At 38.8% G+C, this 12,540-nt stretch overlaps 1 pseudogene; it reads left to right on the top strand.

Annotated features, from left to right (window-relative positions):
• Positions 1-10,466: 10,466 nt before the first annotated feature.
• LOC125171606 (60S ribosomal protein L30-like) lies at positions 10,467-10,871 on the top strand (annotated as a pseudogene).
• The last annotated feature ends 1,669 nt before the right edge of the window (positions 10,872-12,540 follow it).

Below are 12,540 nucleotides of genomic sequence, written 5' to 3'. Positions count from 1 at the left end.
CCAATATCTCCTATCTCTTTTCTCTCTCAGTTCCCAACCACCTTTGGCTTCCTTACTATCAGTAAGGATTAGCACTTTATGGATTGTACATTAGCACTCAGCAGATGTCAACTATTGCCACACACCCATCTCTCTTCCTTCCAAGGCACGTCAAGCATGGTTGCCAACTCAGTTGTGAATGCATGGTTGTGAGCATGACACTTTTCTGCTCAAAAAAGCTTCAGTGGCTTCCTATGGCCCAAAGTATAAAGTCCAGCCTCCCCTGCCTGACATATGCACTGCACATGACTCCAACCTATCATCACAGCTAACTTTTTCACCATTCACTTTTCTTTCATGTGCCCTCCCACCAGCTAAACTGAACTACTATTTCTGTTATGAACACTTCCCTTTCTCACCTCCTTTCCCTACCATCTTTGTCTATAGTCCGTCTTCTGGGAGTACCCTTTCTCCCAACTCTTCATTGGCGAATACTACTTATTCTTCGACGCTCAGTTACAATGCCACTTTCATAAAGCCATCAGTGAATGCTTTGCTCTGCTTTGGCCCCTGAAAACTTATTGCTCCAGCCTCTGAGGTTTTGTAGCTCTTTATTTAGACCTCTGACACTTAACATTTCCTTTTGTATTAAAGTTACTTGTATTAACAACAGGCATCCCTTGTTAAAATCTTAATGCATTATTCCATTTAATCCTCCTAATGGCTCTATGAGGTAACTACATTATCTCCGCTTTGCAGGTTGGGAAAACAGAGGGATGGAGGGACTAAATGATTTACTCAACAATGCATAAGTGGGGAAGCCAGGGCTCAAATGAATAGAGCCCCAGAGCCTACTTCTCACCGCTGCTATACAAGACACTATTGTGGTTTGCTGGACAAGGAGCTCTTGGATGGCAAAAATCCTTGTGTGCCCTATCTTTGTATCTCCCAATGTAGCTAATGACATTCACCGCACTTTAAAGTTAAGCGAAAAGAGGAACAGACTTGGTCAAATGTTCCCTTTCTCTCATCTGTAGGGGGGTAAATTAGTGACTATGATAATGGTGTTTCATACAAAGACTGCAGTTCCAAATACTGCATTTCCCTGCTGAGCCCTCCTCCTTGTTTCTTTTTGCTCCTTTTCTGTGTTCAGACTGTGGACAAGGCAATGTTTTGGGGAGAGTGTAAGGGACCTGTTTCTACTCTGAGACAACCTAACACGAGTTCTCTGGGGACTAGAGACTCCCTGAGCAGTTCTCAGGCAGCAGCCCTCTCTAGCTGGCATATGGCTACAGTTTGCAACCTCAGGCAATTCCAGAGAATGAACCTTTTGAAATGAAATAAACAGAGAGGAATGGGACCTTTTATTATCTCCAGATGGGACTGTGCTGCCTTGGAAGCTGCAGAAATAATTCTGTAATGCCTGGATCATACTTCTCTTATCTCCCAAAAGGAAAGAAAAGTTCCTTTCACTGAGAAGTGGTAAATTGTGTTAATTAAAAAGCCAAGATGGATTAAATGCTGCAGATTGAATCTCCATACCCCCCCATCCAGATTTTTCTGGTTTGCTTTATAGTTACCTTTGCATTACTCTCCCTCGTTTTAAATAAGATATTAGGTTGAGTTGGAACACACACACACACACACACACACACACACACACACAATTGTAAAACTGTTGTTTATGAGTCATTACCCAAGACTTAGATGTTATTTTTAAAATAAGGATGAAATCTGGCAGTGAAATATCCCTTAGGGTATTATCAGAAAAGGAAATATGAAAAGTGTATCTATAGTGGTTTTTGCTTTTGTTTTTGTTTTTGTTTTTACTGTTGGTGGTGGCCAGCTGGGCAGCCTACTCATAGAAGGTGCCCAATAAACATTTACTGAATGAATTCCATACTTAAGAATTTTGGGCTGTAACGAGATAAAATGTAACTTTAAAATTGATGGTGCCACCTATTGGTGAAGATATAAAATGTAAAATGATCACTTACATAATAAATTAATGTTTCCCAGTCTTTTGTTACTTATTCCCACAGAGATTCTAAGAGATATCGAGGAGCTGGAAGGAATAGTTTGCTTGATCTGTGCAGACAAGAGGCACTAATGTTTTCAATTAGTTTGCTCTCTGCTGGCACCTACTAAAAGCTCAATATTTTGGAAGGTGCCAGAGAAGTAAAGACATGGCCCTTGACATCAAGGAGCATCTTATCTAGCTGGAAAGAGAAGACCTATCTCCTGAAAACAATCAACAAATACAAAAAAACAATAAATACCCTGACATTAAAATGCATGATGTTCATTCCATGCCTATGGTTATATCTTGTATATTATAGAAGTATGGTAGTCAGACTTTTTGGACAGTCCAGGAAGAAATCTGTTTTGCTTACCACTTACCCCAGGCCTACCATACCACTCCCTGGCACTTAATAGACAACGATAAACACTATAAATACACATCACTTATAGAATATTTTAAATCCAGACTGGCAAACAGGTCAGAAAATACATGTGAACACAGGAAGTCCTATGGAGGAAGTGGGGTTTGAGTTGTGTTCTGGAAAAGTCCTCAAGGGATTTATAACCTAATACAGATGAAGCCATCTGTGCAGGCAGCCCTCTTGTAGTCATGGATTTGTGTTTGCACTTGAGATTTCTGTAGTTTGCTGTGCCAACCCACATTTTTTCCTGAGTCAGTGACTAGGTTTTTACTCAGTATTGGTGAAGTCCAAAAGCAAAGGAGAAGAGGGCAGATGGTGGGTAGTTGCAAGACTGTAAATACACATTTTACTCCTGAAATCTTATGGGCAGGAGTAGTTCCTGGAATACACAGGTAGCCTAGTTAGGTTCCTCCAACTATGTGTTCCAAAGTATTTCTATAATATTCGACAATATGTATCAAGAGTCTTAAGATGATGTATCTTTTGATCTAGTACTTTTTCTTCTAAGAAAGCATGCTAAGGAAATAACCAGAAATGTGAACAAATACTTTCTGGAACTAAGGAAAAATCTGTCCTCAAAATGGAAACAGTTAAGTTTTTTTTTTTTTTTTTTTTTTTTTTTAGTTAGGTTAAGTTTGCTACAGATAAGACAATTCTCACATGATCTTAAAAAATATGGCACAAAATTTGTATATGTTATCCCTGACTAGAAGGAATATAGGTTGTTTTGGTTTTACTGTATTGTAAGAAAATCTTTGAAATTTAGTGAGTGAAATTTAGTTCATCCATTCTGGTTATTTCTGCTTTCATTGTTCTTGGCTAGATTATTTCACAACTTTGTAGAGAAAGAAATTAACATGTAGAAAATTGATAGTAATGCAAATATATCCTGTTGTAGCTGTGTAAATGATTCTTATTAATGCAATGCAAATGAATTTTGTCTGGTAGATAATATAAATCAAATCCATTTGAACATGTTATAACATCTTATTGGTTCTTTCATTAATTAATGAGTTAAATAAAATCTTTGATGTGGGCTCATTTTATATTGATATGAGTCATGATTTTACCTTTCTTGAAAGCTATGCTTTAACACTATATATTTTCTATATTCTAGATTTTACACAGTAAACGTGTATTGCTAATTTTTAAATAAACTTTTAACACATGCTATACTTAAATTTAAGTATAACATGTATGCATACTAAATTAAAACATGCATGTTTAATTTACATATGTATTCGTGCATACATAGATTTATAGCTCAGTGAATCACAAAATCTATACAACTATGTAACCAATCCTTAGATCAAACAACAGAACATCATTACCATGAACACCGTTACCACCTCAGAAGTTTACCTTGTGTCTCTTGCCTAGTCACTATCACCTCCCCACGAAATGGGTGAACAGTCCTGAATTCTAACATCAGAGATTCCTTTTGTCTCACTTTTTAACTTTACATAAATGCAATCATGTGGTGTGTACTCATCTGTGCCTGGCTTCCTTTACTCACTATCATGCTTGTGAGATTTGTCCACGTTGCTGTGTAAAGTTTTAGTTCCTTCATTTTCATTGCTATGTTGTATTCCATTCTGTGACTAGATTACATGTTATCTGTGCTGCCGATGAGCATTCAGGTTGTTTCTGGTTTGGGGTATTGTGAATAATGTGCCTGTGAACATTTTTGCACATATTTTTTGGTGAAAATATGAATACGTTTCTGCTGACTAGTGCATGTATTAATTTAAAATCTGAAAAAATAAACCTAAACTACATAAAAAGTCATGTTCTCTTTTTTTCTCTACAGACCATTCCAACAATATGAAATTCTCTCGATTAACAAATTCTTTTAATATATAAATATATTCCAGAAGAATTAATCCTCATTCATGCCTTATTGTTGAATTTCTATAATCGGATAATGAAATCAACAGCTAGTGGAGAAGTTTCCCCTGGTGCTGGAGGGTGGGTGGAAACTCGCGTGAGGAAAAAGGAGTCGGAGATTTGGGTGTGACAGAAGGCAGTGAGTGTTGGAACTTGATGAGTGCGGCCAGGGAGAAGGAGGCAGGAGAGGGGAGATGTACTGACTTTTCCTCAAGGAAAAGATGTACTTGACTTTTCACTCAAGGTCTTGGCTGTTTCCCTTTGAAAAGAATCACTACAATTATTAATGTGATTTATCTGTTTTAAATAGTTTAGCTGGCAAAGTGCTTTCATATCCATGACCTTGTTTGATTTCGCTCTCACAAGAAGGCTAGTATTTTCACAACTGTTCTTGCTTTAGATGCTTAAAGCTTAAAATTGGATATCACAGCTGGAGGGGTAGGTTAGGATTCCATGTCCTCTCATGGAGGCCAGGCTCCATAAGCTGAGCATATCTAGTTCATCCTCTCCAGATCAATTTGGTATCTCCCTAGTCAGTCCCCATCTCAGAAGTAGGGGAAGAAGGAGGAATTAAAGATCAGGAGGAGTAGAAAATATGCCTCCGGCATCTCTTTTATTATCAAGTATTGTAGACGCTAAGGGACACTCCGCCGGAGGTCTATCACATGTGATTAAGGGGAAAGAAGAGTGGTATAGACTCGCAGAGTTTACACTCTGGCCTCCTTCAAGTGGGCACTGACTGGATGAAGCCAGTGGGGTAGGGAGAAGTGGGTGATGGGGGAGGATGGAGATCCAGGATAGGCTCATCCCAGTAGGCTTGGTAGGGATGGGACACGGGACTCGTGGTGAGAATGGCAGTGGAGCTGCTGAGCACAGTCTGAGCTGGAAAGAAATTTTAGCATATTTTAAGTTTTAGGTGAAATGGTGCAATAGATGGTATGCCCTAGACAGGATGTATTGAGTATGGGGGTGTGGGTGGGCACTAGGTAAGTGGTTTAGCAGCAAGTCTGAGATCTTGAAGGTGGCGAACAAAGAGGCCCAGGTTGGGGTGTGGTCAGGAATCTCAGTAAATCTGAGGAGAGAGACTTTTGTCTCAAGAAGGATTTTCAGAACTTTTATCTGGACTTGTAGCTGTTTGAGATTCCTCGAATATGGTTCAGTTGAGCTTACTGTAAAGCACTCCCCATAGTCCTAACATCAGATGACAGGGGAGGTGGCTGTGGTGCAGGCCTCCTGTGGACCGTCAGGCAGAATGGGATTCACCTGCACACCCCTGATAGCTACTCCCCTGTGTCTTTTGCTTCAATGCCCTGAGAAAGAATTAAGGCTGATCCGTACCAACACTGTCAATGGGTTCACTCTAACCTGGTAAGCAAATCGTTGTTGACGGTTTCTAGGTGTACATTTTCTTAGAGATGGATTCTATGCAAGAAAAATGAGATTGTTGTTGCCAAGGTATTAATTTAACAAGCAAACAAGTTGCAAAATCCTAAAGAGGAACATGAAAATGTTTCCAGGCTTGCTTTCCACTGGGCTCATCAAGAACTGCTTGTCTGCTACCTCCCACACTACAAAAGCCCAATAACTTTGCTATAGAGTGTTCTATCCTTTTTCTAAAATATGTATTTTAAAGCTTATGGTACCTTGGGACTCCAGCACTATCTACCCATAAGGAGCCTCTCAATATGCAAAATAAATAAAGAGTATGTTTTCCATTTTAAATCTATAAAAATAAAGGAGTCCGGGAGATTAAAGCAAAGTGTTTTGCATCACAGAATAAGGATTAAAACTGGATCCTTGATTTGCGATTAGGTACCTATCCAAGTACCTATCCTCCACAGAGAACATGCAGTCTTGGAGTCTTGCTTTCTACAGACCCGAACCATTAACCCTGAAGCCTGGCCAGGCTATCAGTTTGGACAGATTTCATCAGGGCTTGGCCCCCTGAAAGAGCAGACAGTGCTCAGCTGCTTCTTCCTCTCTAACTTCTAAAGTATCCAAAGGATTTGGCAATCCCATAGGCCTCTGAGATAAGTGCTTGATTGCCCTTCCAGGATTTCAAAGTTGTTCTTTGGGGACAGCCCAACCCTGATTGCTCAATGTTGTAGGCAGAAGCAACAGATTAATCATCGGTATGTGAGTTCCTCTTCTATGCTATCTGAAGTTTCTTGGATGACTTTTTAACTTATAAAATAAAGTAGTAGCCTCTTGAATGTTTCTGCTAAAAATGCTGTTCTCTATGTTTTTTTCAAATCCCCCCCAAAACAATTTTCCTACTGATGAATATAAATTTGAGTTTCTTAGAATTTCATGAAGCACTATATATAAGGAAAAAGAAATTGAGGGACTAGTTACATATACTATTGATGCAGATTGCAGTTGAGTGAGTTTTGTAAGGCATAAAATTAGTATGTTATAGCATCTTATTACTAAAAAAGGGCTCCATTTGGGGCAGCAGGAGGAAAGGAGATAGCTCTTCAAGTTGGGTCATGAAACCTGTTGCCTTTGGGAAAGAGGAGCCATTGGATGCCCACCAGCCAGTTGAGGGTGGGATGAGAGCGCTAGGTACTGTTACAATTTTTTTCAAATACAGTTTCCTTATTAAAAAGGAAGACTTTCTCATATTTCAAATAGAAAATATGACAAAAGAGGGGGAGAAAACAAAATACACCTTACTACCACCACTGATTACTAATTTCTGCAGTAGTTTTCCATAGTTTTGGGAATTGACTTCTAAATTCAGGGAGGAATGATAATTATTCTTGAAAAATACCCTAAGTCGCTCAGTGATGGAACAGAATGTTGCTTCCTCAGTTGAGCAGCTAATGAAGTAGTTGTGTTTATAAGCCATGTTATTTAAATGCAAACAAACAAATATAAAAGGTTCTGTTAACACTAGAATCACACTCAGCATGACTAGATCCTCAATGCATGAAAAGCACATGAGACCAGAAATGGATCAAATTCATATTACTTCCTTCATATTTACTTTGGGTTAAGTTTGAGCTAACTGAAAGGAAGGTAAGGCAGAAATCACCGTACCACTTAAAAGGTTCTTGGGGCGCCTGGGTGGCGCAGTCGGTTAAGCGTCCGACTTCAGCCAGGTCACGATCTCGCGGTCCGGGAGTTCGAGCCCCGCGTCAGGCTCTGGGCTGATGGCTCAGAGCCTGGAGCCTGTTTCCGATTCTGTGTCTCCCTCTCTCTCTGCCCCTCCCCCGTTCATGCTCTGTCTCTCTCTGTCCCAAAAATAAATAAACGTTGAAAAAAAAAAAATTAAAAGGTTCTCACTTACTCTCCCCTCCTCTTTTCCTTCTCTCCTTTCCCTCTTTCCTTTATTCTTTCTCTTTTACCACCAACTCTACTAAGTTTAGGTGAATCCTAGCTGAGGTAAATGCTAAATGTGATGCTACTGTATTAATACGTTTGCATCTATCCTTCAGTAATTTTGAGTTATAAAAATACATACATATTAACGAAAACATTCAAATAGTACAGAAAGCATGAAATGAAAAGTAAGAATCTTCTTCCATCTTCTCGTCTCATTGCTTGGATTCTTTCCACTTTGAGAGAAGGAGTAAGCCCATTGGAAATGAAGCTGGGGGCAGGGGGTACTTTTTACACTCTTATAAACTATGTTCTTTGTGAATGTGTGTTTTAAAATTATTTTAATGCGGTGCGTTCTCTCTCTCTCTCTCAAAATACATAAATAAACTTAAAAAAAAAGAGGGGCGCCTGGGTGGCGCAGTCGGTTAAGCGTCCGACTTCAGCCAGGTCACGATCTTGCGGTCCGGGAGTTCGAGCCCCGCGTCAGGCTCTGGGCTGATGGCTCAGAGCCTGGAGCCTGTTTCCGATTCTGTGTCTCCCTCTCTCTCTGCCCCTCCCCCGTTCATGCTCTGTCTCTCTCTGTCCCAGAAATAAATAAACGTTGAAAAAAAAAATTAAAAAAATAAAAATAAAAAAAAAAAGTGCACCTGGGTGGCTCAGTTGGTTAAGCATCCAACTTCAACTCAGGTCATGATCTTGCCGTTTGTAAATTTGAGCCCCTCAAGGAGAGAGGGATTCTCTCTTCCCCTCTCCTTCTGCCCCTCCCCTACTTGTACACATGCTCTCTCTCTCTCTCTCTCTCTCTCTCTCTCTCAAAATAAATAAATAAGCTTAAAATAAAATAAAATAATTTTAGGGGGATTTGGAGAGCAAGAGGGGATTAAATGCATATTCTCAGTCTACTATCTTGAGCCAGAAACCCTTTAAGAGCTTTTAAAACCATACTTATATTCACACATTATTTATTTTCTAAAATTGGAACCATTGAGTACATATTGGTTGTCACCTGTGTTTGTCTTTAAAAAATTTTAGAAATCTTTATCAAATTAATAAATATTTATCTATAACATTACATTAAATACAAATAGTACACATCATCTGGATGTATTTAACTAAACTCTTATTATTGGATATGTAGTCGCTTTTACTATTCCTGTATGGTGCATATTGCTTCGATGTGTTCCAGGTAGTTTCACTATAAACATCTTTGCTGGAGACATCTTTGCATTACCACAAACATTTTCACTGCATAACTAATTGACTATAAGGCAATTCTGTCATAAAATATAAAATAATGAAAAAGAAAAAAGGGATATTGAAAAGGACATAATGAAACATGAAAAAACTAATAAAATTATGTATTAATTTCTTCCTTCTTTAAGAGAAGTATCAGTTTTCCAAATACTAAGATGTATATTTGTAACTGAGCTTTGTATTGGGTTGTGAAAGCCTTCTACATGGATGTTCATTCTTCACCTATTGTCACACGTCCCTTGATGGATGTTCCAAAGTTCCATGGGAAATGTGGAAGAAATGCTAACTCTGGGATGCATTTGTAACTGAACTTTGTTATCATTGTAACTGATATGTAATCATTTCCTAGTAGTGTAGCGTGCAGTCTGGCTTTATACTCTCTTATTTCACACTTCTAGTAAGTTTTGTTACCATATTTTCTAATAAGGCGATGTATGTATTTATCATCTACTATCTTAAGACCACTATGTCTACCCATCACTCTTCAGACCATTATGAGAGCTAGCCAAGATTTATATAATATAAAAATGGAAACTTTGCCAATGGAGAAATGAAAACAAACTGTCAACCAGTTATTTTATTTTTCATGGCAAAATTGCCTTATAGCCAATTACTACAGGGCAAAAATGTTGGTGGCAAAGATGTCTTTGCCAAAGATGCTTATGGCAAAAAATACTGGACATAATTGAGATGATCTGCCTGGTAGTTCAATCTTTGCATATATGCTTAATTATTTCTTTTTCTTTTCTTTTCTTTTCTTTTCTTTTCTTTCTTTCTTTCTTTCTTTCTTTCTTTCTTTCTTTCTTTCTTCTGAAAGAGAGAGAGAGAGAGCACGTGTGCGTGTGTGAGTGGGGAAGGAGCAAAGACAGAAGGAGAGAGAATCTTAAGCAGGCTCCAGGCCCAGTGCTGAGCCCAATGCAGGGCTCAATCTCACCAATGGTGAGATTATGACCTGAGCCGAAATCAAGAATCTGACATTTAACCGACTGAGCCCCCCCCCCCAGCACCCCAATTTCTAAAGATAGAGTTCTGAAATTTAAATTGCTCCCCAAGAGATATGTGCATTTCTAAAGCCTTTGAGTGTGCTGGGTATTTACTGTTTTTACATCTTAACTGTGTACTCTAAGAAGTTAATTTAGCTTATTTTCTAGGGTGGGACACTACTTCAAACTTTTTTCATGTCAAGATCTGCCTCATCTTCCAAAATGGGGAGTTCCCAGCACTAGCCTTGTGGGAGTGGAAGCATGATCTACCTCCTTCCAAAAACTGGAGGGAGTGATTTATCAGCTTTCTTTTCTCCACCTTTATATCCCCTCCCTTTTTTTTTTTTTTTTTTTTTTTAAGAGGTAGAATTCAGCCTAAGGGTTCCATTGGATTGGAATTAGAAAGATGTATCTGTTCTAGGTCACTCTTGGTTCCAGATTGGAACTTATCTCATCTCTTAAAACAGTATTCTTAAGGTAAACTCTTATCTAATGGCTAATTTAAGATATATTAACCAATTTAACAAAGCAAAATGAAATCTCCACAAGTCTATGCAACTATTAGCAATAAAAATGGCTATTTCAGAAAATAATAATGACCCTTTCTCACTCCCAGCCATCTTGGCTGCTGCTCTCAGTTGGGGCCATCCCACACCTAAAGCAGAAAGATGGTGGCCACCAAGAAGACAAAAAGTCAGTGGAGGTGATTAACTCTAGGCTTCAATTCATTATGGAAAGTGGAAAGTATGTGCTGGGGTACAAGCAGACTCTGAACAGTCAGACATGGCAAAGCGAAACTGGTCATCCTCACTAACAACTGCCCGGCCTTGAGGAAATCTGAAATAGAATATTATGCCATGTTGGCCACAAATACAGTGGGAATAATGTTGAATTGGGCACAACATGTGGGAAATACTACAGAGTATGCACACTGGCTATCATTGACCCAGGTGATTGTATTATCATTAGAAGCATGCCAGAACAGACTGGTGGAAAGTAAATCCTGTAAAATTTTTCTTTAATAAAACCAGCCAGAGCTTGTTTTTTTAAAAAAAAAAAAAGTGAACTGAACTTGCAATGGACAGTTATTTTGGTGGTAAGATTAATGTGAATTCTGATAGCTGGGTAGATTGCCCATCTAATTTGTGTTCATTTCCCTTTGAACACAGGACAGCTTTCACAGAAAGTCTTGCGACACAAAGAAAATCCAGCACAGGGAACAGCACACACACATTCCCCACCACTCATACTCCTCTTTCTGTTTTTCTTGCTATTGCTACTATCATCCCACCATCATCAAAGTCTAGCAATGCTTTTAAAATAGGTAATGGGGTCAATATGGCTGGTCAGTGCATTTTCTAGGTTAAAAAGCAAAGGAAATATAAAAATGAATTTTCAAAATCTGTAGTGATATATACTGTTTTAAATTTCATAGAGGAGTTTCACATAACTCTTTTGATCTTATAATATTCCTGTTAAATAGGTATCAAGACCCCCTTTCACAGATAACAAAACTGAGGTGGATGGAGACTTAAAAATTACTCAGGACAAAGTTTAAGGTTATCCTCCATTTCAGTACTCTCCCCTTCCTGCAGATTCTATGCTCAGGGATCTCATCTTACTGAAATTGTTCTTCATCTGAGGAGGAAGCAATAAGATGAACTGATCACTCTCTGGGATCAAGAATTTTGTGTTTCTTCTTATAAAGCCCTGACATTCTGCTTTCCATCAGGATCATGGACTATTTGAGCAGGCTCCTGAACCAGACCTACATGACGGAGAGAAGCAAATGGTTCTGAGTTTCCTCTCCCTAGGACTAAACTCATGGTCACAGAAATAGAGAATAAAATGTTCCAGTAAAACTAGTTTCCACAGTAGGTCACCTTACATTCAGCTAACAGGGGATTACTTTTGAGATAAATAAGTGTAATTAGAACTCTGTAAAAGACTTTTGTAAAGTCTTAAATGATTCCTACCAGAGAGCTCTGTTTTCCCTGAAGTAGCTAGAAGCACTAATTTGCTTAAGTTGAGAATTGGTGTCCAGAATAAAACATCTACTTCTGTCTAAGAATAGAGAAAATATCAGAAGTTTCCTTTTAAAGTGGCCAGGTTTAGGGGCGCCTGGGTGGCTCAGTAGATTAAGTGTCCAACTTGAGCTCAGGTTGTGATGTTACAGTTCACGAGTTTGAGCTCTGCGCTGGGCTCTGTGCTGACAGCTCAGAGCCTGGAGCCTGCTTCAGATTCTGTCTCCCTCTCTCTCTAACCCTCGCCTGCTCACACTCTGTCTCTCTGTCTCTCAAAAATAAACAAACATTTAAAAAAAAAACAATTAAAAAAATAAAGTGGCCAGGTTTACAACTTAAGGTATCTGAGAAATGCAAAGAATTTAACATGGTTTATAATCAAGGAGTGTAACCACATTGGGTTCCAAATTTGTTTTGGGGGAATATGTTGATATTTTTCCATAAAGAGCTTATATTTAGTGGTTAGGTTCCAGAGTCATCCCTAAAACCTATCAAAACTACATTGACTCTAAAATAGCACTTTGAATTTCTTAAAGATTTCATCCTCATTCTAATCCCTATGGAAACCTTGAGCATATTAGAGAGATGGGAAATTGAGACTTGAGACCCACTGGACCCTGAGGAGGACTGTGGGTGGAGGTGGAC

The sequence above is a fragment of the Prionailurus viverrinus genome, chromosome C1 (assembly GCF_022837055.1).
Source record: "Prionailurus viverrinus isolate Anna chromosome C1, UM_Priviv_1.0, whole genome shotgun sequence".
Taxonomy (NCBI): domain Eukaryota; kingdom Metazoa; phylum Chordata; class Mammalia; order Carnivora; family Felidae; genus Prionailurus; species Prionailurus viverrinus.
Note: the sequence above shows the minus strand (reverse complement) of the source record. Positions and strands in the feature narration are given on the sequence as shown.